Genomic DNA, 25,067 nt, shown 5'->3' with positions numbered 1-25,067 from the left:
CAAACAATGGAAACCAGAATCTCTCACACCTCCAGGAAGAGCTACAGTTCAATGAACAGATGAATGAGTGAATTTGGTTAGCTGAGGTACGACCAGGGTACGAAGACGCAATGCCATTCAACGTATTTGGAACAATTTTAAATAGCAGACCACTTCCTCTTTCTCTAAGGCACTCTTTGTGTGTTGATATATCTTTGAAATAAATAGAGGCAGAAACCATTAGGGGTACAACATGAGTAATTTTGATAATTTTTTTTTTACTGTATTTCTTATTTTATACAACTCTTACTCTTTACAAAAATGGTTATAGTCATGCCCATAAAAGTGTAACCCATGGCATCTGAAAGCAAACACTCTTTGTAATTATTTAAAAAATATGGAACGCTTCACGAATTTGCGTGTCATCCTTGCGCAGGGGCCATGCTAATCTTCTCTGTATCGTTCCAATTTTAGTATATGTGCTGCCGAAGCGAGCACAATTTTGATAATTTTTATAGCAATATCTCTCAAAATTCAGGGACTGTCAGAGCAACATATATAAAAAATGTACTTAGCTCAATAATAGCCGGGGCATTTTCTTGATGAATTAGTTTAGTCTACAGGGTATTAGTCGTAATTATCTGTGTGCAGTACCTTCAGCAAGATTTTACATTACATTTTTTTTACAAACAAAAAAAAATTTTTATAATTAAATATTTATACCTTATTAATAGAAATTATGGTAATACCTGTCCTTCTTGAAAGATAAGATTATTAATAGATCAGACATGTAGATAAGTATGTATAGATACATTTTATCATAACTGTGGCTAGTAGCATGTTCGTTTAGTACACTCTAATAAAAGGGACCACCCTTACATCTCTCCCCAGTGGATGAAAATATGACAAACCCTATAGTTAGTTAAATCTTGCAATGCAGCCATAGTGTTCCTGAATATAAAAAATAAGTTGATCATAAAACAAGGCATTATGAATAAAAATTATATATTTTAATGATTAAATATATTTACCAAAAAAATAAGTGTAAATCAATACAGTATACCAGCTTTCCCCTGAAGGTTTTATGTAAACAGGCTGATTCCATTGAGTTTCATTCCTTTGGACCAAAAATAATTCATGAAACATCCTAGCTCAGTTATTTGATGCAATCTGTCAGATAGTTGCTCATGTTAATGATGTCAGTTTATACCATGGAAGGCTGTTGTCATGAATGTATTCCTTGTGATACCGATAAAAAAATTAGTTTCTCCTCTTTCACTTCCTCCCGACTGCGAGGGCTCAGGGGAGCGTCCATATAGGGGAAGGGCCCATGCCAAGGTCTTTCATCCCAAATGGAATGAGCAGGGAGTTTGCATGGTGCATGTGGACCAGCAGGAAGTTTAGACCCCAGGCAGAGTGAGAAATGATTCTATCCTTTTGGTGAGTGTAGGGAAGGAGAGTGGGGATAGCAACTGAAAGACATCACAGACTATATTATAAATCCAAGTTTTCCTTAGAAACAGAGCCAGTAGGATATATATATAATATATATAATATAGACAGATTTTTTGCATCTGTATATCTAGGGAGAGAGAGAAAGATTTATTTTGAGGAATTGGCTCAGACAATTGTGGGGTTGGCAGTCAGAAATATTTAGGGCCAGCTGGCAGGCTAGAAACACAGAGAGGAGCTGATGTTGAGTCTTAGATATGAAAGCAATCAGAAGTCAGAAATTTTTATTTATGAAAGGACCTTAGTCTCTTTTCTCAATGCTTTCAACTGATTGGATGAGGTCCACTCTTATTACAGAAGGTAATCTGGTTTACTTAAAATCCACAGATTTAAATGTTAAGCATTATTTAAAAAAACATATTCACAGAAACATCTAGACTGATGTTCATGCTTTACAAAGACTGGGCACCATGATCTAGCCAAGTTGACAGATAAAATAAACCAACTCATAGCTCACATGAGGTAAAGTGCCTGTACACAGGATGTGGGGGTTGGCGGCTGTATAATGGACTACCGCCAGGTGTCAAAGCCAAGCTGGGTAATGAGAGACTCTGAATGGGGGCAGCTTGTTGCCCATCTCATCTCATAGACAATGCCAAATACAGATAGTGTCCGACACAGGGCATCTGAGCCCAAGTAGGTTGAGAGGGTGTGCATATAGCTCAGGGAGACTAGGCTGGGGGGCTGTAGCCACAATGGGATTTGTAACATGAATCTGGATCAATGAAGTAAGTTACACTTTTCAGAGAAGGGAGTTATAACTACAGAAAGTGAGAAAACTAAAATGAATCCTGTATGGGACTGGATTAGAATATGAGACATCAGTGTGAATTAATGGTTTTCAATTTACACACACACACACACACACACACACACACACACACACACACACATTTATATGAATAAACACATACATACACACACTGACACTGACAATAACTCTCTCCTGACCACTTTTAGACAGGTTCCTCTGAGCCTTGTCTGTGACTAGGCCTTGTCCTTGGGCCCTGCCCTTGGCCTGCCACCTCCAGCTTTAGTAAGAATACACCCTGTCTCTAGTCTCCCTTTAGTAAATGTTCATCCGTGGAACCCCACCCTCACCTGGTTGTCTGTTGGCTGTAAATCTCCAGCAGTGTTTGTTGTGTTTGCAGTTCAGCTGAGCTCCATCTCTCTTGGCAGCTATTGCCTTAGTACAGAATAAAGTCTTCCTTCTATTGTAGCAAGTGCCAGAATATTTTTTCTTTGACATAGATTCCCTCACTCTGTCCAGTAATATGGTTTAGAAATAATGAAAACCCAATACTAATGAGCACATCTAAGATCCAGGCCTTAGCTTTTAATACAGTTCTTCACTGAAAGAAGCTAGACTTCACTGGAGAAAGGGCAGAACCCAAGTTTGGACAACAGAAATGCAAAATGAGCTGGAATATCTTGTTCACCAAGAGATCAAGGAAGTACTGAAAGAATGATGCGGGCATGTTGAAGGACACAGGACCAGTGTAAAAAGTCTTCACTGGCCACATCTTGGACAATTAAAGCATCAAAATAAATATTGATAGTAACAGATTATAGCTCACTGAATAAATTTTTGATCCAAAGATCCAGCTGGTGTAAATAAATAAATGCATGTATTGAAAGTCTGATGAGGAAAAAGATTTCTACATAGTCTCAGTAAGTCTACACAATATACATACTAATTCCAGAAAGAAGGTGAGTAACTTTCAGTGAATTAGGCCAACCCCTTAATCAACCCCAGTGTTGCCAGTTATTGGACATATTGTAACTGTGTTCTACTGGGTAGAGTGCAAAGAGAACCTAGGATCACTTCTGAATATTCCTGCCGAAGAGGCATAAGCTGAATGTAAATATGAGGTGTCATCGGGGGAACACAAATTGAGGAACATTGTACAGCATAACTGACCTCGAATTTTCAAAAGTGCCAAGGTCTCAGAGTCAAAGAATGACAGAAATTATTTGAGATTGAAGATGACTAAAAATATGACAGCTAACTGCAATTTGTGACTATCAACTGGAACCTTTTGCTTAAACAGGCATTGGAAAAATGGTGAGTGGGTCTAAGAATTAGAAGGCAGGATTATATCGGTGCCAACTGTCTGGTCTTGATTATGGGTTGTGGTTATGAGGAAGAATGCCTTGTTTGTAGAATATATATGCTTCGGCATATTTGGAAGAGCATCATGTCAATAAATTACTTTCAAATTGTTCAAGACAAAGTCTTTTCATTACTTTTCTATAAGTTTCAAATTGTTCAAAATCAAAAGCAAAAACAAAAAAATAAATATTTGATATGGTTATTTAGGTACTTTATTCTGTTCTGATATTGAGGAGGTATCAAGGGCTTTTCAGTTTGTGAAAAGAAAAAAAATCAAACACTATCTGTGGAGCTAACAGTCTGCTTAATTAATTTTAATAGCCAATAAAACCAGAATATGTGAAGTCAAATTATTGAGTTATGATGTGTATCAGTTTATAAAGATTTAGTTAATAATCAGCTATACTGATTAAGATTCTGTTATGGATGGTTTGAGTATTGACAAAATTTCTGGAGTCTAATTTTTGCTTTAAATTGTATTATGTATTACACTTGTTCTGTACGAATCCTAACAAAATCTTTCTGAAATGAAAGACTTTGTAGACACTTAATTGTATTACTCTTTGTAAATGAATACTTGTGTACCACTTCTCATTGTGAAAAGTATAGAATCATGAAAATATATTTATATAACAAATTACTTAAATATAATTACTTCTAAGAATACTAAATATCCCCATTTTTATCGAATGAATTTTTTAAAGTACTGTGGGTAAAATTGTAATATATCCAGAATCTCTCCCCTGGCCTTAGTGCGTCTCTGAATCAATAGGTGCTTCCAAGGGGTGGAGAGAAGTGGTCCATCTCTATATTAGTAGGTGATTACAAGGGAGAGAGAGGGCGTATGTGGACCGGAGAGGCTGTGTGGGGTCCCTTTTTGCAGCCAGGTCATGAGAGACATGAACGAGCAGAAGTAGACGACTGCTTGTAAGCAGTAAATGGGTTTCTCCCACTTTATTTCTCCTTTTGACTGATTTCAGTTTCAAAAGTAATTTGCCCCAGGCTAGGAGACAGATTTTCCCCTAGGAGTTACAAGTATCTCTTACAATAGTACTGAGCTACTAAAATTTGTAAAATCTCTGAGTTAGTGTAAATACTAATTACTTATCTTGTCCCTTCTTTTATGAAGGGAAAGAGTCAAACTTTTGATTCTCAAGTGCAGAATGAGAGGACTTCAAAGGTGTTTTAAATATAAGTTGGACCTTGAATAGTCTATTATTTTGAATTTGGGATATGAAATTTAAAAAAGAAAATAACAAAAAGAGCCAACAGCCGATGGTTACAAGATAAAGAAATAATCACTGGGTTGGTTACTTCATTAACCAGAGTGACAATCAGAAATTTTCAAGTGCCAGGACATCTGAGCATTAGAATTCAATTGTCATATATTCTTATATATTTCTAAATTGATCAGCCCAGTGACTCCTATCTTTGAAGATGTTTTATAATGAGATTCATGGATTTTCTTATTTTGATTTCATGTCAAATTTGGCCTATTTAAAATACACATCTAATATTCCAGATTTTATGACCAACTAAAAACCTGACCACAACAGCATCAAAATCTTACTTCCTTTTTTGTTCTAGAACTCCAGAGACACGGGAAACTTGACTCAACTCATTTCTCTCTTCTGGCCAAGGTAATTCCAAATGGTCTTAGTAAACAGCTGACACCACACGCTATAAACATGGAAGAGAGGGTCACAATGAGTCCACATGTCTAGAAGACTCCTGGCACCAGGGAATTACTTCTTGTCCAGAGCAGCATGTCCCACATTGTGGGACCCACGTGCCTTTTGGTGTCCAGTTCACAGGGCTTCATATCTAGTAATCCAAGTGTGGAAAATGTCAGTGGGATCTTCAGACAAATAAAGAATGAACAACAAATGAGCCTTGAAGTTATTCACTTGAAAAGCCAAGAAACAAACTGCAGTAAAAAAAATTTACTTAGTTCACAAAAGTGGAAAATTTTACGAGCTAGTAAAGTGTGCAATGAGGGGGACAAGTGTTCATGGCTGTATTCATTAAGGACTGAAGGAGCACGGCCCTCAGCTTTGTGTTTTTTAAGCAAGTAGTGCTATGAGCAGGAAGTTGGCTTTTATATCAGCTCTGCATCTATTGCTATGGATGCAGAAAGAGAAAATATTTGCTGGGGACAAACTAGCAGATTCTACACATGCTGCCCCTTTGGCAGCTACATTATTCATGTGTTTCCATTTTCTCACAAACAGAACACACCTATTTCTTCCCCAAAATGTTGATCCACCAATTACAGTTCTTCCTATTTAGTCAGCATTCAGCTCTTGCAATCTGATGACATAAGATCAGTTAAGACCCTTCCTCCCCACCCAAATACCCAATGTCCAGGCAACAATGAGATGACTGAAAAGGGAGGTGGTGGTGGGGAACCTGAAATAACTACCATTTAGAAAGAAATGATTGAAAAACACTCAGCAAAAATTCAGTCCTAGCAATGAAAGAATTCTGCTTGGGGCAATTTGAGTAACACTGCCTCCTGACTTGGGGAGGGATTCCCTTGTTTTGGCCATTTGAATGCTTGTCATTCTGTTCTTTGTCCATTTTCTGCTACCATCACGAGATTGTCTTCTTGATTTATTATCCTTTCTGGACATTTATAAATTTGAGAATAATTTCTTTTTAGAGTGTATATAGCTCCAAAGTCTGCTTTCTTCTTGAGCAGACATGGTTCTTTCAACTTAAAAAAAAAACCCACAGAAAACAGTAGTTTTACTAAATGCTTTGCATGGTTTATCAACAGGTCCCACCAATTAGCTAGTTAACCATATTTACTTCCTCTCTACTTATTGCTTTACTTTATCCTACACTACATAGTTTAGGTTTTGGTATTACACCCTTGGCCCACCCCTCACCTGAAATTATTGATTTCCCTGTGAGTTAGTTAAATACCAAACTGATATGAGGAAGAAACCAAACCATAAATAGCTTGATATGCAAATTAGTTAATTTTTCTTAGCCTAAAATGCAAACAATTGTATGTATTTTCTCATGTAAAAATTCAGGGCAAGTAGGCATTGTCCCACGTTCTGCATTCCTTGAGTCTTGCTTCTCCCTTTGGTAGCTAACTTCATCTCCTTGGTCAAAGCTGGGTCATGGACACATTCATATTACAGCTCATTAAAAGGGGACACAAGATGGAGAAGTACAAGGCAATGAGCTTGACTCAGGCTTAGGAGAAGCAGCTCTCCCATCTGTTTACATCTCATCAGCAATGATTTGGTCATGTAGCTATCTCCAGCTGCACTGGGGTGAGGAACTAACTATTCACCATACATTCTAATTCTATTCCTATGGAAGGAGAATGGAATGGGCTTTGGAAAGGCAACTCAAAATTCTAACTGCCATCCTGTTGGAATTGTGATTAAACATACATTGTTTGAAATGATCATGAGTCCGTTTTTATTCTGTTCAGTTCATTAATTAATGAGGTAAATGGTGACAGTAGGTCAATTGAAAGAGTGTGATGGTTAATTTTATATGTCAAATTGACTGATCCAAGGGATGCCCCAGACACTTGGCCAAAAGTTGTTCCTGGTGTCTGTGAAAGTGTTTCTGAACGAGATTAGCATTGAATTGGTGGACTGAGGAAAGCTGAGTGCCCTCCTGAATGTGGGTGGGCCTCCTCTAAGCAGCTGAAGTCCTTAATGAACTAAAACGGAGCATGAGAGGGAATCCTCCTGCCTCACTGTTTGAGCTGAGATACTGGTCTTTCTCAGCCTTTGAACTCAAGCTGCTCTTCTTGGGTCTTCCTGGAGCCTTCCAGACTGAAACTTGGACCATCCACTTTCCTGATTCTCAGGCCTTCAGACTCAGAAAGGAAAGTCACAATGGTTCTCCCTGAGGTCCAGCTTGCTGACTGCATGTATTAGAACTTCTCAGTCTCTGTAACCATGTAAGCTGATTCCTTATAATGAATCTTCTTACATATTCATTATAATACATACACCCTCTTGGTTCTATTTCTCTGGAAAATCATGAGTAATGCAAAGAGTATTTGAGAAGCTGTGCCTTTATAGAACATTTAATAGAGAAATGTCAAAATAAAAGTACTAGGCAGGATGCAAGATAAGACTAAAGGGCAATAACATAGTATTTGGGAATTATTTCTACCTACATAAATCTATAATTTGAAATATATCCCCATAGTGTCCAGGTGCTAATAAAATAATAAACATGGATTAAATGATCCTTGGCTGAGCTCTTCACACAATGACTTGGAAAGGAATGCAGTCACTCTTAACACTGTCTTGTCCCTTCTTAGGCTTTTTACTCCATATTTTACTATTTTAACATTTTCAAACTCACATGGTTTATATTCTTTATGTCATGATTCCATATTCTGAATTGCTTCTAAGTCTAATCCTGTCATGAATCATTTCTCTTGACACTCATTCATTGTGCCTTGTGTTTGTAGGAATTTTGTAAGATTGTGAGCTCAGTTGGTCTGTCTAGGGGACTCTTGCAAGGAATTAGTTGAGGCCTGCCCTGTAAGTAGGATTGACTTTGCCTCTGCCAGGCGCTCTACTCCAGGAACCTCATTCTTAAGATGTAGTTTGGAGAGAGTAGAAAGTCAGAAAATCCATAGGAAATATGTGACAGCAGAAAGGTGTGAAATGATGACAATCTGAGTTGCCATATGTGACCTAGACATTGAGATATAACTGTAAGTTACAGGTTAGGAGTACTTGACTTCACTTCTGATTTATAACTATGCCTATTCAGCCAGAGCCCATGACTGCTTTGGAGAATCGTAGAAAATCACCAGTCATGGTTGAATAAAAGCCTGTCGGTATCTAACCTGTATAGCGCCATATGAAGCAGCTCACGAGGGAGTCACAACTACAGCCAAGGCCTACAGTTGGGCGTTGCTGCCCTTGCTTGATTTTAAGTCATGTGGTAAATCACTGTTTTTCCCTTCCACAATTTATTAAGATGTATGTATTGCCCTCCAAGAAGTGTCTCTTTTTAAATAAACAAACATGACATCTCCTTTTTAAGCCCTGGAACATTCAAAATGTATTTCATAATTGAGTTGATTTAAATGAAGCCACTTTAAATGTGGAATGTGTGTATATATAATGACTATACATATTCATTTGAGAAAATACTTATTTTTTTTAGAGAGATACAGTACATTTCCTGATGATTATACATTTTAGTGTTGCTTTGTAATAAGAGTATGAAAGTGACAGGAAAGGATGGGTCTACACATAATTTTCCATGACATGACTAATTTGGAAAAAGTCACAAAAGCAACTGAGAGAATTATTTTTGCAATAGAATTTTGCAATAAAATTTCATAGTTATAGTAAGGTCTTATAATGACTGTACTAAATTATAAGCAAGCACTTGAAGCTCTTAGAAGGAACCAAGTAACTTGGCTTGTTAAGGAGAAATAACCTCTGGGAAAGCTTTCCAGAAGATGATGGACCAAATACCAGTAAGGAAATATGAGTAACTAAGAGTTTGAGTTATTTAGGAAAATAAGCTATTTAGATCTCTAAACCTTTCTTCTTTTGACAAAGTGAAATAGCATAAAAAATAGAGAGAAACAGGGGTTGTGAATAGTTGGAATAAATTTTATGAGACAGGTAGGTTTAAGAACTTATTTTTTCTGATACCTTATAACAGGGGTATATTTGTTTATAGTAAAATAAAATTAGACATTGTGTGATTTCTGTTCTTTTAAATTTGTTAAACTATGTTTCATAGCCCAGAATGTGTCCCTTTTGGTAAATGTTCCATGTGCTCTTGAGAAAAAGGTATAATCTTCTGCTGTTGGGTGAAGTCTTCTACAGATGTCAGTTATGCTCGTTGGCTGATGGTGTTGCTGAGTTCCACTGTGGCTTCTTAGATTTCTGCTAAATGGATCTGTTCATTTCTGATAGAGAGCTGTAAAGTCCCCAAGTAAAATGGCATGTTCATCTGTGTCTCCTTGCAGTTCTATCAAATTGTGCCTCATGTATTTTGATGCATTAAATTTTGTTAAGACTTCTTGGATCATGACTCCTTTATCATTATGTAATGCCCCTCTTTATCACTGGTAACTTCCCTTGCTCTGAAGTCAATTACTTTTAAAAATTGTATAGTAGTTTCCCTTGACTTTGCAATATATATTTATAAATACTCAATGTCTATATTCCATCTCATTAATTACTATCATTTATTTACCTTATTTACAAACATTAATTACACAATATATTACTATTATTACTTTCAAAAGGCATTTACCTATTAGATTAATTGAATAAATAATCTTATTTTATTGTTAGTTATTCTTTCTCTAAAATGTTTCTTTTTTTAACTTAGATCCAAGGTCTCTATCATTTTCCTTCTCTCTGGAAAATTTCTACTTAAACATTTGCTGTGGTACTAGCCTGTTGATTATGATTGTCCTCAGTTTTGTATTTACTGAGAAAGATTTAGTCTCTCCTTTAGTTTGGAAAGATAAGTCCACTGGATGAAGAATTTTATGATGGTAAGATTTTCCCCCAGCACTTTCAATATTTCACTCCACTCTTTTCTTGCTGGCATGCTTTCTGATGAGAAGTCTGTTATAAGTCTTATCCTTGCTCCACTATAGATAAGGTCTCTCTCTATCCACTTGTATTTTCAAGATTTTCTCCTGTCTTTGTTTATTTGCAGTTTGATTATGATATTTCTAGGTGTTGAATTTGGGGTGTTTCTATTGTTTGGCATTTTTCTGAGCTACCTGATTCTATAGGTTGATATCTGTCATTAACTTCCAAAAGTTCTCAGTCATTATTATATTGAATATTTGTGCTCTGCTGTCACTTATTTTTCTGGTATATCAATTATATGACACCACTTGAAAATGTCCAGGTACTGAGTAGGTTTTTTTCAATTTTTTACGTATAGGTATATAACACCACTTGAAAATGCTCACAGTTATTCAGTAGACTGTTTTCAATTTTTCCTCTATTTCAGTTTGACAAGTGCTGATTGTCATACATCCAAGTTCACCAATTTTTTTCTCAGCTTTATCCAGTCTATTAAAAAGCCTATCAGGAGCCAACATGGTGGCATGAGTAGGACAGTGGGTATCTCCTCCCAAAAACATATATATTTTTGAAAATACAACAAATACAACTAATCCTAAAAGAGAGACCAGAAGACACAGGACAACAGCCAGACTACATCCACATGTGTGAGAGCCCAGCGCCTGGTGAAAGGGATAAGATACAACCCCCGGCCTGGTGGGACCCGAGCACACCTCCCCCCAGCTCCCGGCGGGAGGGAGAGGGAGCCCAGGACTGCTAAACACCCAGCCCTAGCCACCCACACCAGAGCGCAGACACAGTGCAGGCGTGGAGGGCTGGAAACTAGGCAAATAGGGCAGCAAGACCTCTGAGCGGGTTCTGAAGCTGATGCCCCTGTGACAAAGAAAAGCGAGTGCTTCTTGAAAGTCTTAAAGGGACAGGGATATAACAGCTGGATGGATACAACACAGGTCGCAGCTGGAAATTACAGGGAAAACCGGGTGCACTAAGCCCCTGGGCAACAGCTCTGAGACCCCTCATGGAGGTAAACAGCCAAACAGCCAACCCCCCCCCCCCCCGCCCCGGGTCCATTACCCCTCCAGGTGCTGCGAAAGCAGAGAAACAGCCTAAGGCAGGCGCCGCCCACAGAAAGGGAAATTCCACCATATCGGCCCGGCAAGACACAAAGACCCTACATGGAATTACCCAACACAAGCCACTAGGGGTCGCAGTTGTCCCAGTAAAGAAAGGCCAGTAGCAAGTGAAAAGTTTGGCCCTCCCAATTGACAGTCAATAGCATCTGTCAATGTGAAAAGGCTAAAAAATATGACCAGACAAGACTAACCCACACAGCTTCGGCATCTGCCACATCTTCTCCTGAGAAGGAACTGGGGAGATAGATATAACCGGTCTTCCTGAAAAAGAATTCAAAACAAAAGACATAAACATGGTGATGGAATTGCAGAGAAATATGCAAGAACTAAGGAAGGAGAATACAGAAATAAAACAAGCTCTGGAAGGACTACAAAACAGAATGGACAAGATGCAAGAGACCATTAATGGACTAGAAAACAGAGAACAGGAACGCAGAGAATGTGATGCAGAGAGAGATAAAAGGATCTCCAGGAATGAAAGAATTCTAAGAGAGCTGAGTGACCAATTGAAACAGAACAATATACTCATTATAGGGGTACCAGAAGAAGAAGAGAGAGAAAAAGGGATAGAAAGTGTCTTTGAAGAAATAATTGCTGAAAACTTCCCCAAACTAGGGGAAGAAATGGCCTCTCAGACCACAGAGGTACACAGAACTCCCATGACAAGGGATCCAAGGAGGGCAACACCAAGACACATAATAATTAAAATGGCAAAGATCAAAGATAAGGACAAAGTATTAAAGGCAGCCAGAGAGAAAAAAAAGGTTACCTACAAAGGAAAACCCATCAGGCTATCATCAGACTTCTCAACAGAAACCCTACAGGCCAGAAGAGAATGACGTGATATACTTAATGCAATGAAACAGAAGGGCCTCGAACCAAGACTACTGTATCCAGCATGAATATCATTTAAATAAGAAGGAGGGATTAAACAATTCCCAGAGAAGCACAAGTTGAGGGAATTTGCTTCCCACAAACCACCTCTACAGGGCATCATCCTACAGGGACTGCTCTAGATGGGAGCACTCCTAAAAAGAGCACAGAACAAAACACCCAACATATGAAGAAGGAAGGAGGAGGAATAAGAAGGGAGAGAAATAAAGAATCATCAGACCGTGTTTATAATAGCTCAACAAGCAAGTTAAGTTAGACAGTAAGATAGTAAAGAAGCTAACCCTGAACCTTTGGTAACCACAAACTTAAAGCCTGCAATGGCAATAAGTTCATACCTCTCAATAATCACCCTAAATGTAAATGGACTGAATGCACCAAACAAAAGACACAGAGTAATAGAATGGATAAAAAAGCAAGATCCATCCATATGCTGCTTACAAGAGACTCACCTCAAACCCAAAGACATGCACAGACTTAAAGTCAAAGGATGGAAAAAGATATTTCATGCAAACAACAGAGAGAAGAAAGCGGTTTTGCAATTCTGGTATCAGAAAAAACAGACTTCAAAATAAAGAAAGTAACAAAAGACAAAGAAGGACATTACATAATGATAAAGGGCTCAGTCCAACAAGAGGATATAACCATTATAAATATATATGCACCCAATAGAGGAGCACCAACAGAACTGAAACAAATACTAACAGAACTAAAGGAGGAAATAAAATGTAATGCATTCATTCTAGGATACTTCAATACACCACTCACTCCAAAGGACAGATCAACCAGACAGAAAATACGTAAGGACACAGAGGCACTGAACAACACACTAGAACAGATGGACCTAATAGACATCTACAGAACTCTACATCCAAAAGCAACAGGATACACATTCTTCTCAAGTGCACATGGAACATTCTCCAGAATAGACCACATACTGGGCCACAAAAAGAACCTCAGTAAATTCAAAAAGATTGAAATCCTACCAACCAACTTTTGAGACCACAAAGGCATAAAACTAGAAATAAACTGTACAAAGAAAGCAAAAAGGCTCACAAACACATGGAGGCTTAACAACATGCTCCTAAATAATCAATGGATCAATGACCAAATCAAAATGGAGATCCAGCAATATATGGAAACAAATGACAACAACAACACTAAGCCCCAACTACTGTGGGACAAAGCAAAAGCAGTCTTAAGAGGAAAGTATACAGCAATCCAGGCATATTTAAAAAAGGAAGAACAATCCCAAATAAATGGTTTAATGTCACAATTATTGAAATTGGAAAAAGAAGAACAAATGAGGCCTAAGGTCAGCAGAAGGAGGGACATAATAAAGATCAGAGAAGAAATAAATAAAATTGAGAAGAATAAAACAATAGCAAAAATCAATGAAACCAAGAGATGGCTCTTTGAGAAAATAAACAAAATACATAAGCCTCTAGGCAGACTTATTAAGAGGAAAAGAGAGTCAACACAAATCAACATTATCAGAAACGAGAAAGGAAAAATCACGACGGATCCCACAGAAATACAAAGAATTATTAGTGAGTACTATGTAAACCTGTATGCTAACAAGCTGGGAAACCTAGGAGAAATGGACAACTTCCTAGAAAAATAAAACCTTCCAAGACTGACCCAGAAAGAAACAGAAAATCTAAACAGACCAATTACCAGCAATGAAATTGAAGCGGTAATCACAAAACTACCAAAGAACAAAAAACAGGGCCAGATGGATTCACCTCAGAATTTTATCAGACCTACAGGGAAGACAGAATACCCATTCTTCTTAAAGTTTTCCAAAAAATAGAAGAGGAGGAGATATTCCCAAACTTATTCTATAAAGCTGACATCACCCTAATACCAAAACCAGGCAAAGACCCCACCATAAAATAAAACTACAGACCAATATCCCTGAAGAATGTAGATGCAAAAATACTCAACAAAATATTAGCAAACCGAATTCAAATATACATCAAAAGGATCGTACACCATGACCAAGTGGGATTCATCCCAGGGATGCAAGAATGGTACAACATTCGAAAGTCCATCAACATCATCCACCACATCAACAAAAAGAAAGACAAAAACCACATGATCATCTCCATAGATGCTGAAAAAGCATTTGACAAAATTCAACATCCATTCATGATAAAAACTCTCAGTAAAATGGGAATAGAGAGCAAGTACCTCAACATAATAAAGGCCATCGATGATAAACCCACAGCCAACATTATATTGAACAGCGAGAAGCTGAAAGCTTTTCCTCTGAGATCAGGAACTAGACAGGGATGCCCACTCTCCCCACTGTTATTTAACATAGTACTGGAGGTGCTAGCCACGGCAATCAGACAAAACAAAGTAATACAAGGAATCTAGATTGGTAAAGAAGAAGTTAAACTGTCACTATTTGCAGATGACATGATACTGTACATAAAAAACCCTAAAGACTCCACTCCAAAACTATTAGAACTGATATCAAAATACAGCAAAGTTGCAGGATACAAAATTAACACACAGAAATCTGTGGCTTTCCTATACACTAACAATGAACCAACAGAAAGAGAAATCAGGAAAACTACTCCATTCAAAATTGTATCAAAAAAATAAAATACCTAGGAATAAACCTAACCAAAGAAGTGAATGACCTATACTCTGAAAACTACAAGTCACTCTTAAGAGAAATTAAAGGGGACACTTAACAGATGGAAACTCATCCCATGCTCATGGCTAGGAAGAATTAATATAGTCAAAATGGCCATCCTGCCCAAAGCAATATACAGATTTGATGCAATCCCTATGAAACTACCAACAACATTCTTCAATGAACTGGAACAAATAATTCAAAAATTCATATGGAAACACCAAAGACCTCAAATAGCCAAAGCAATCCTGAGAAAGAAGAATAAAGTAGGGGGGGGATCTCACTCCCCAACTTCAAGCTCTACTATAAAGTCATAGTAATCAAGACAATTTGGTACTGGCACAAGAACAGAGCCACAGACCAATGGAACAGACTAGAGAATCCAGACATTAACCCAGACATATATGGTCAATTAATATTTGATGAAGGAGCCATGGACATACAATGGCGAAACGACAGTCTCTTCAACAGATGGTGCTGGCAAAACTGGACAGCTACATGAAGGAGAATGAAACTGGACCATTGTATAACCCAATATACAAAAGTAAACTCAAAATGGATCAAAGACCTGAATGTAAGTCATGAAACCATTAAACTTTTGGAAAAAACATAGGCAAAAACCTCTTAGACATAAACATGAGTGACCTCTTCTTGAACATATCTCCCCGGGCAAAGAAAACAACAGCAAAAATGAACAAGTGGGACTATATTAAGCTGAAAAGCTTCTGTACAGCAAAAGACACCATCAATAGAACAAAAAGGAACCCTACAGTATGGGAGAATATATTTGAAAATGACAGATCCATTAAAGGCTTGACGTCCAGAATATATAAAGAGCTCACATGCCTCAATAAACAAAAAACAAATAATCCAATTAAAAAATGGGCAGAGGAACTGAACAGACAGTTCTCTAAAAAAGAAATACAGATGGCCAACAGACACATGAAAATATGCTCCACATCGCTATTTATCAGAGAAATGCAAATTAAAACTACAATGAGATATCACCTCACACCAGTAAGGATGGCTGCCATCCAAAAGACAAACAACAACAAATGTTGGCGAGGCTGTGGAGAAAGGGGAACCCTCCTACACTGCTGGTGGGAATGTAAATTAGTTCAACCATTGTGGAAAGCAGTATGGAGGTTCATCAAAATGTTCAAAACAGACTTACCATTTGACCCAGGAATTCCACTCCTAGGAATTTACCCTAAGAACGCAGCAACCAAGTTTGAGAAAGACAGATGCACCCCTATGTTTATCGAAGCACTATTTACAATAGCCAAGAATTGGAAGCAACCTAAATGTCCCTTGATAGATGAATGGATAAAGAGGATGTGGTACATATACACAGTGGAATATTATTCAGCCATAAGAAAAGGGAAAATCCTACCATTTGCAGCAACATGGATTGAGCTGGAGGGTATTATGCTCAGTGAAATAACCCTAGCGGAGAAAGAGAAATACCAAATGATTTCACTCATCTGTGGAGTATAAGAGCAAAGGAAAAACTGAAGGAAAGAAACAGCAGCAGAATCACAGAACTCAAGAATGGACTAACAGGTACCAAAGGGAAAGGGACTGGGGAAGATGGGTGGGCAGGGAGGGATAAAGGGGAGGGGGGAGAAGGGAGTATTAAGATTAGCATGCATGGGGGTGGTGGGAGAAAGGGGAGGGCTGTACAACTCAGAGAAGACAAGTAGTGATTCTACAACATTTTGCTATGCTGATGGACAGTGACTGTAAAGGGGTTTATAGGGGGGACCTGGTTATATAGAGGATCAAAGCCTAAGTTCGCTACCCCGAAAATGAACTAAGATATGATATGAAAAAGAACTTCCAACATCTGCACTCTCTGAAAGACTCATGCCAGAAGATGAACATCAAAAAACCCCAACAAAGATCCACGTGCTGGTACAGGTCTAGATGCACTCATCCCACCAGTTCCTGGACTTGCCATGGGAATGAAGAAGGAGATATCTAAGCTGGCCTGTGCATACAGTAAAACAACAAATTTGACTGAATCTATACTGTTGGAACTCAACCAAGAATTAGGAGAAGTGCAAATTGTAGCGCTCCAAAATCTTACAACTACAGACTATTTACTGTTAAAAGAACATATGGGATGTGAACAGTCCCCAGGAATGGGCTGTTTTAATTTGTCTGATTTCTCTCAGACTGTTCAAGTTCAGTTGGACAATATCCACCATATCACAGGTAAGTTTTCACAAATGCCTAAGGTGCCTAACTGGTTTTCTTGGTTTCACTGGAGATGGCTGGTAATTATAGGTATGCTTTGGTTATGTAACTGTACTACTATTATGTTAATGTGTGTGTGCAATTTAATTAGTAGTTTAAAACCTGTACATGCTTTTGTTACTCTACAAGAAGATATGTCAAAGAAATAATCAATCTTCCCATGTTTTCTTCCACCTGCTACTTCTATAGCTTTTCTTCTTCCTTCCTAATTACAACCCTTAAATAGAATTAGTGCCTCATATCGAATTTACCGAGTATCATAATTCTTCCAAGTGGCAAAGATACCTCAAGACAAATGCTGGGCATAGAAGCCACAGGGCATAAATATGCAAAGAAGTAAAAAACTAACCTTTTCAAATAATAAGGCTTCTCTCTCACTTACCAACTTTACATTTCCCTGTATGGCTGCGGAAGATGACTGGTTAGCCAGAGACAGGTAAGATTCCTCAAGGGAGGAACAACCTAAAACAGGCACAGTCGCAAGGGGGCCAACAGGTGAGAAATTGGGGATCAACAGAGGTGAGGCTTAGAACCTCTCCCCTCCTTTTCTGGGAGAAATCTGCTGCATCCGTGGATGTTTTATTGGCCTTGTCTAGCTTGGATTAACACATAGTCTACAGGCACACACCTGATCATCTACATTTGCTCTCTTACAACACTAAACTATGTTTTCTACCTTTATCTTGCATCTACCTACCACTTCAGCATTTTATTAAAACTAATAATAATAAAGAGAGAAATGTGGTATCCACATATAAATCAAGTATAAAAATCAAACGAATATTCACATTTGGACTGATTGTTTTATTTCATAATGCATGATCAAAACCGAAAGTTTCTGTGATGACTGCCCTTGTACTGTTCAGCATGTAACTTATTCACTATGTAAGAATTTGTTCTCCATGTCGGAGCTTGTTCATTGTGCTTCAGAGGATTGGAGACTGGCGAGAGTTGGGCTTGGGGTGGATTGGTGATTGTGCATTGAGCATTGACTCCCCTATACAGAGTTTTGTTGTTGTTGACAGCCATTTGATCAATGAGTGCGAGAGATGCCCTCACAAAAAAAAAAAAAAAAAGTACACACTTCCAATTGTAACATAAATAAGTAACCGGGATGTAATAATGTATAGCATAAGAAATATAGTCAAAATATTGTAACAGCTTGGTATGGTGATAGCTGGTACCTAGAATTATCATGTATATAAATGTTGAATCACTGTGTTGTACACCTGAAACTAATGTAATACTGTGTGTCAACTACCCTTCAATAAAAAATAATTATCTACAAAAAAAAGCCTATCAAAGACATTCTTCATTTCTAGTAATTTTTTTTGTTTTCTATGATTTTTAAAATTCTTTATAAGATTTTCCATATCTCTGCTTACATTTCATATCTGTTCTTGTGTGCTGTTTGCTTTTTCTGTTTGTGCTTTTAAGGTATTTTAACTTCCTGGTCTGATAATACCAAAATTACCATCACATATAATCTTATTCTGATGCATGCTTAGTCACCTCAATTATTCTTTCCTTTCAGCATGACTTATAATTTCTCTTTCTAATGAAAATCCAAATATGATAGATTGGGTAACAGGAACTGAAACAAACAGGTCTTTAGCATTATATTTCACATTAGTCTGGCTGGAAATGGGGATTGTTTAACATTTGCTATAGTTTTTGATGTCAGAGGCTTCAAATACTTTTTTTTGCCTTTCGTGTTTTCTTTGGGTTTCTCTGAGAACTCCTTATTAAATAATATCTGAGTCTTTTTGGCTGTAGTCCACTGTTCTTATACCAGAGCCCTGTTAATATGTTGGTAAAGAGTTGGGGGGGAAGCATTTTCTAATTGTATGATTAAATTGTATGTTTTTTTTCTGGGACTGGGTCCCGAGAACATGACCTTCATAAATCTCCCTTATATCACCTCTACTCCTGAGTGAGAAAGGGAGGTCCAACAGAGCTGCATTTGGTAATTTCCCTTCTGATGATATGAGCTATGTATCTGGCAAAGGATGCTTCACTGGATAATAAGTCTTTGCTTTAGAGAATCTATTGGGAATAATTCAAAATAGTTTTATTTCCCTTCTCCCTGCCAAAGACATGAGGAAAAATTTTCCTCTTTTTGTTGTGAGAACTTAATGGGCATCCTGGAGGTAAAACCCATAAATATGTTGCTGTCTTTCTGACTATAGTCCCTAGGAGCTTCTTACTCTCAAGCTATCCTAAACTCAGCCTCCAGAAGTTTGTCAAAATAATCATATAAGTGCACCCATTTATGGCTTCAAAGACTTCCGCCCTAGATAAACTAATCTGGGCTTTTCTTGTATCCCTCAGTGTCTCTGGATTTCAGCACTTTGTTTATCCCTAAAACCAACCTCAACTCTCTGAGTCCAAGAAAAGTCATTGCTTTTTGCTTGTTCAGCATTTTTACCTTTAAAGAATGAAGGTGATGAGTTCCAAGTTCTTTTCCTCTTGGAGTCTTTGCACACCACCTGCTAAAATTCTGTATTCTCCATGTAGTTGCATGTGCATGTATGTATTTATGTGAGCACACACACAAGAAAAGAGATTAAAAGTTTGATTTAGCAAGAATTTATTTGTCCATATTGAATGATCTTTGAGCACTTCACTGTCATAATAAGGGCTACTTTAACACTTTGTAAAAGTTCTCCAGTAGGAAGTTAAATTGATTTATATAGTTGTGAGTAGAATTTCCAAAATTAAAAACATTTTCATCCAATGTAATACAGTCTGAAATAAGATTCTCCCCAGATTTAACTGTCTCAAAACACCTGTCCTGCTAGAGTCTCTAGAACATACATGCTAACAATCTGCTCATTTTCCTGTTGTTCTTTGGGTAATAGAAAAAAAAGAAGTTCAAGGGTAAAAGACTAATATGTTTATTTTACCTTTATCAAAGTATAATAAAAAATATAATATATTCAAAGTGCACAGCATGATGATTCGATATATGCATGTGCATAAATTGTGAAATGATTCCCTCATCAAGTAAGACATCCATCAGCTCACATATTACTTTTTCAGGGGGAGGTGTGAGAACACTTAAGTTCTACTCTCTTAGCAAATTTCAATTGTATATTAGAGTATTATCAACTATATCAACTATATTATCACCATGTTCTACATTAGATCCTCAGATATCATCTTACACCTGAAAGTTTGTATGCTTTTACCAGTCTTTACCTATTTTCCCCACTCCCCAGTGCCTGGCTACCACCATTCTATTCTCTTTCTCTGAGTTCAACTTTATTTAGATTTCATATACCACACCTTATTTGTCTTTATTTGTATGGCATATTTCACTTAGCATAATGCAATCCAGCTCTATCTGTGTGTTGCAAAGTACAGGATCATTTTCTTTTTAAAGGCTGAATAGTATTCCATTCAAAGCTCTTAAAATAATGCCTGGGCTGAAATCAGCAAGATGGTGGACTAGGAAGCTCCAGACTACTATTCACCATGGAGATATTTAGAAAAAAGAAAAGAAAAGAAAAACATAAACAATTATAGAGTGACTAAAAAAACTGTATAGGAACTTAAGAAATCAAAGATTTATGGAAACCAAATGTATGCCAATCAAGAAAAACATATTCAAAAGCATAGGGAATTAGGTGACATTTTTAATAACATCTCCCCCTTTCACAGCTAGGTGTGGTGAGAGGAGGTGGCAAATTACTGGTTTCCTCCCTCAGCACAGAAGGAGCAGAAAAGAATTTATTTGCATTGTTCTAGTATTCTGTGGGTTGCACAAGGGGCTGCTTTGTCTTGCCTGACTGCAAGCTAAGATGAAGAAAGAAGACATAGCTGGGATCTCAAACTAGCAAAAGCTACAGTAAGCAGTTGAAGGTGAGCAGCTTATGGATACTGCAAGAGTACTTCAGAACCACAATACAAGACAAGAGATTATGGGCAGAGGAGTACAATAGACTACAAGGCCCTGAGGAGAAGCTGGAGAGAAAATGCTGGGAAATTAAAAGGTTTAGTGTCCATATATATGGAAAAATATATAAAAAACAAAAAACAAAAACCAACTACCACATATACAGGCCTAGGCAGAGTTAGTACCCAGAAAAGATCTGAGATGTCCAGGAACCTTTATCCTTCAGTAGAGGCCCTGCTAAGTAGGGTATGTCTGGGAGAAGAAGATGTCCTTTAAATACTCAATTTTCAACAAAAGGTCACAAGAAATACAAGAAATAGGAAAACATGGCCCATCTAAGGAATGAAATACCTTATGAAACTGTCCCTGAGGAAACACAGGCATTAGACTAAGACAAATCCTAGGCCAAGTGCACCTGACTGTTTATCCCTTCACCTACTGAAGGACATTGTGGTTGCTTCCACTGTTGAATTTGGAGAGTTCTTTATATATTCTAAGTACTCACACTTGGTCAGTTATGTGGTTTGCAATTATTTTTCTCCATATGTAGCTTGTTTTTTCATCCTAACAGGGTATTTCAGAGTAAACTGTATTTTGTTTTTTAATAATGAAATACAATTTATCAAGTTTTCCTTTTATGTGTCTTGCTTTTGGTGTCAAGTCTACCTAGCTCTAGATCCCAAAGATTTGATCCTTTTCTTTTCTAAAAGTTTTATGGCTTAACATTTTATGATAAAAATTCTGTGAGCATTTTTGGGTTAATTTTTGTGTGAATTATGATTTATTACATGGACTTTCTCATATTTGTCATGTTTAGTGTTCATATAGCTTCCTGAATCTGCAGGTATGTGTTTCTTGCCAAATTTGGGAAGTTTTCTACCATTGTTTCTATGGATAATTTGCTCACCTTTATTTCCCTTTCCTTTTGAGACTCCTTTTGTTAGTCAGGAAAACAGATATGAGCAAGGTGGAAATAGAATAAGGCCAGTAAAACCCACTAGAAGGGACTCAAATAATTATCCAGTTAAAAATAGAAAGTTCAGAAGGCCAGGAGCAACATGGCCTAGAAGTTTGAATATTCCCCAGATAAAGAAAAGTATCTCAGCATATCTTATGTTTTCACTGTCAATTAGACCATACCATTCTGAGATTTACTTTAGCACCTGCTAAAAGGCCCAGCTTATTCAGGAAGAATTCTATCTTAAAGCTAAGATTGCATTTTACTCAAATGGACAGTGATTCATCCCACATTGGAGGCAGGGCAGACAGTCTTGATTGATATAACTCCAGACAGAAGCTGATAACCTAGAAAGGAATGAAAGCAGTGTATTTCTTGTGTTAAGTTAAAAAAAAGAAGAAACAATGTCTTATCAAAGACGAACATTCTGAGATCATTTGGTAGGTCCACACCTGGGCCTTGGTCGTTTTCCTGAAAATCCTCAACCGCCTATAAAACCCCAGGCCCTAAACCTTTCAGTGCGCTCCTCTCTCTGGGGTCGCCTGCACTTTCTAAGTGCATAGCCTTAAAACTTTATCTCAACCTTTCAGCGCGCCTCTTCTATGAGGTAGCTCATCCTCCCCTTTCTCCAAGTGTGCACTTGTTCTCTTTAAATAAAGCTTAAACTTTCAGGGTGCCTCTCTTCCCTGAGGTCACCTACACTTTCTCTCTTTAAGTAACTTACAACAAAACTTTTACTCTGCTTCACTACTGTGTCTCTGCCCTTCACTTCTTTGTTGCGGTGGGGACAAGGACCGAGGAAAATATACAACACTCCCCCCAACACTTTAACATAAATATTAGTTTTTTTAAATTGTACAACCTTAAATCCTTGAGGTTTTGTTCAGGGATTTTTATTGTATTTTCTCTCTCTTGTTCAAGTTGGACAATTTGTATTTTTCTATTTTCCTGTCTACTGATTCTGTTCCCTATGGCTTCTATTGAGCAATTGAACTCAGCCATGAAGCTTTTTATTTTTGTGTTTTTCAGTTCTAAACTTTCCATTCACTTCTTCTTTATATCTTCTATTTCTTTTCTGAGATGAACTATTTCTTTGCTGAAACTTTTCCTTTTTGAAAAAAGAAGATGTTTGTAACTGCTCATTGAAGAATTTTTATTATGGTTGCTTTAAGAAAAGTCATTGATGAGTGTGGCATTTCAAATTGGATAGATTTAGTAATAGCAAGTAACTAACAGGAAAGTATGAAATATGCTCAGTGTTTCATAAAATAATGGGAAAGTGAAAGTCAACTGGAAAATGATTGAAAGCAATGATTGAAGAAAATTTAGACTCCTATTTACATCTCACTGAATCTAGACTTCTCAATAAACTATTTGGATGTGTTAAAAAAATTATTGTCAAATAGTTCTAACATCCTGTCATCTCTGTGTTGGCATTTATTAGTATTTTTTAATTCATGTTGCTATCTTCCTGGTTCTTGGTAGATGAGAGATTTTTTTATTGAAACCTAGAAAGTCTTGTCTTGCACTCTGAGGTTATGGGTTGCGTTTAAACCTTCAGTTTTAGATTGTTTCTCTAATACTTTTCTGCCAGTAGAAGAAGGGTGCTTGTTGTTTCACCATGGCTGGATGGTGGTGGACATCTAGACTCCCCATCCAGGCTTCTTGACAGTCAAGGTAGGGGGGGCTCCCATTACTGCTGGACAGGGGTGGGGGCTCCAGTCCCCTACATTGTCTCCGTGGACACTGCAGTACAGGTGACCTCATAATGGTGATGACTGTCTTGGCTCTGTACTAGGTCTTCTGGGACACCAGTGCAGCAGGGAGTTGGAGGATGCCTTGTCAATTCTGAGTCAAAGTAGAATTCCAGGCTCCCCATAAAGTCTCTACTGACACTTCTGGAATAGGAGGAACCTCGTTACTGGCTGGCAGAAATGAAAGTCCCAGCTACTTGGCCTCCTCTGAAACCACCTCAGCAGGGATTTGAGGTATTTCATTACAGCTTTGGGGGTGTGTGAAACTGCCTCTGTGTGTTTGGTGGGGATAGGGGATGCAGTGTTTTGTGTGTGCATGTGATGTTGGCTGGAGTAGAGTTGTTGATGTCTAGATGTTTTCTATCTTTCTATGCTGCCTCTTTCCTGGTCCTTTGGTTAGGAAGATTAGGCATTTGCTGGGGCTCATTTTGTCTGCACAATTTGACAGATCTTAGTGGCTAGTTTCTTCAACTCCAAGTCTGAAATGTATGAGACAAAATTGATAACCATAGGCGCTCACTCTGAGCTATTCCTTGGCTCCTAAGGTCCTTGTCAAGCCCACCTTTTTCTACTTAACTTAAAAAATCTTTCATGATTGTTTTACCTGTAATGTTTAAGGATTATATTTGTGTTCAGCAGGAGGAATAAGGAAAATATGTCTACTGAAAACACCTGAAAGAAGTCCTCCTCTGATAATTTTTTCTCTATTAATTAAATGCCCAGAAATAGTGAAACATTGTATGCTACAGAAAAAGATTTGTTATTTAAAAGTTTAATGCCCAGGAGATTTGATTTCAATTGTGAGAAAACTATGAGTATGTTCTTAAATATATTTTAATTTATGCTAAATCTATACACACTTATGGAGAATATTATTTATTGGTTTAATTCAGAACATTTAAAATAATGATGAAAAGTAAAAATGCATAAATATGAAATTTAACTTTAAAATCAATGTAAATTGAACTATCACTTTTCTATCAATGTTACTGTGTAAAAGTGAAGATAAAACTCTTTAAATTGAACCTACAAAATTTTAAAATTGAAATTTGTACAAATTTTTACAGACTAAAATTAGGAAATAAATATATTATGAATTATTAGCTAATATGTAGAAAATGTGAAGGATGTTTCTTAACACTAACCATGGCTTTTGGGGAAAACAAGTGTTTTTGGAAAAAACTTTTCTAGCAGCGCATTTCCCTTCCACATAAAAAATGAATTATGGTTTATGTTTATTAATTTTTTCAGATTAGCTTAATGTGAAATAATAGCTTTAATTTTTACAAATGGATTACATTCAATACATGTGATGATAATTATGTCACATTTTGAGGATTAGAGATGGTGGGTTCATGGAGGC

The 25,067-nt window shown here is 37.3% G+C and overlaps 1 long non-coding RNA gene and 1 other non-coding gene across 2 annotated transcripts in view; one reads left to right on the top strand and one right to left on the bottom strand.

Annotated features, from left to right (window-relative positions):
- Positions 1–370: 370 nt before the first annotated feature.
- Positions 371–477, bottom strand: LOC118967401 (U6 spliceosomal RNA). Its single transcript, XR_005054388.1, has one exon. It is a non-coding gene; the product is annotated as a U6 spliceosomal RNA (small nuclear RNA).
- A 23,273-nt stretch (positions 478–23,750) lies between these two features.
- The window catches only part of LOC140850106 (uncharacterized), a 77,136-nt gene continuing 75,819 nt past the window's right edge, over positions 23,751–25,067 (top strand). The window contains exon 1 of the long non-coding RNA XR_012132860.1: positions 23,751–23,938. This is a non-coding gene — a long non-coding RNA (uncharacterized lncRNA). The remainder of the gene's footprint in view (positions 23,939–25,067) is intronic.

Source organism: Manis javanica, chromosome 6 (genome assembly GCF_040802235.1).
Source record: "Manis javanica isolate MJ-LG chromosome 6, MJ_LKY, whole genome shotgun sequence".
Classification (NCBI taxonomy): domain Eukaryota; kingdom Metazoa; phylum Chordata; class Mammalia; order Pholidota; family Manidae; genus Manis; species Manis javanica.
This window is presented reverse-complemented; position numbering and strand designations above follow the sequence as displayed.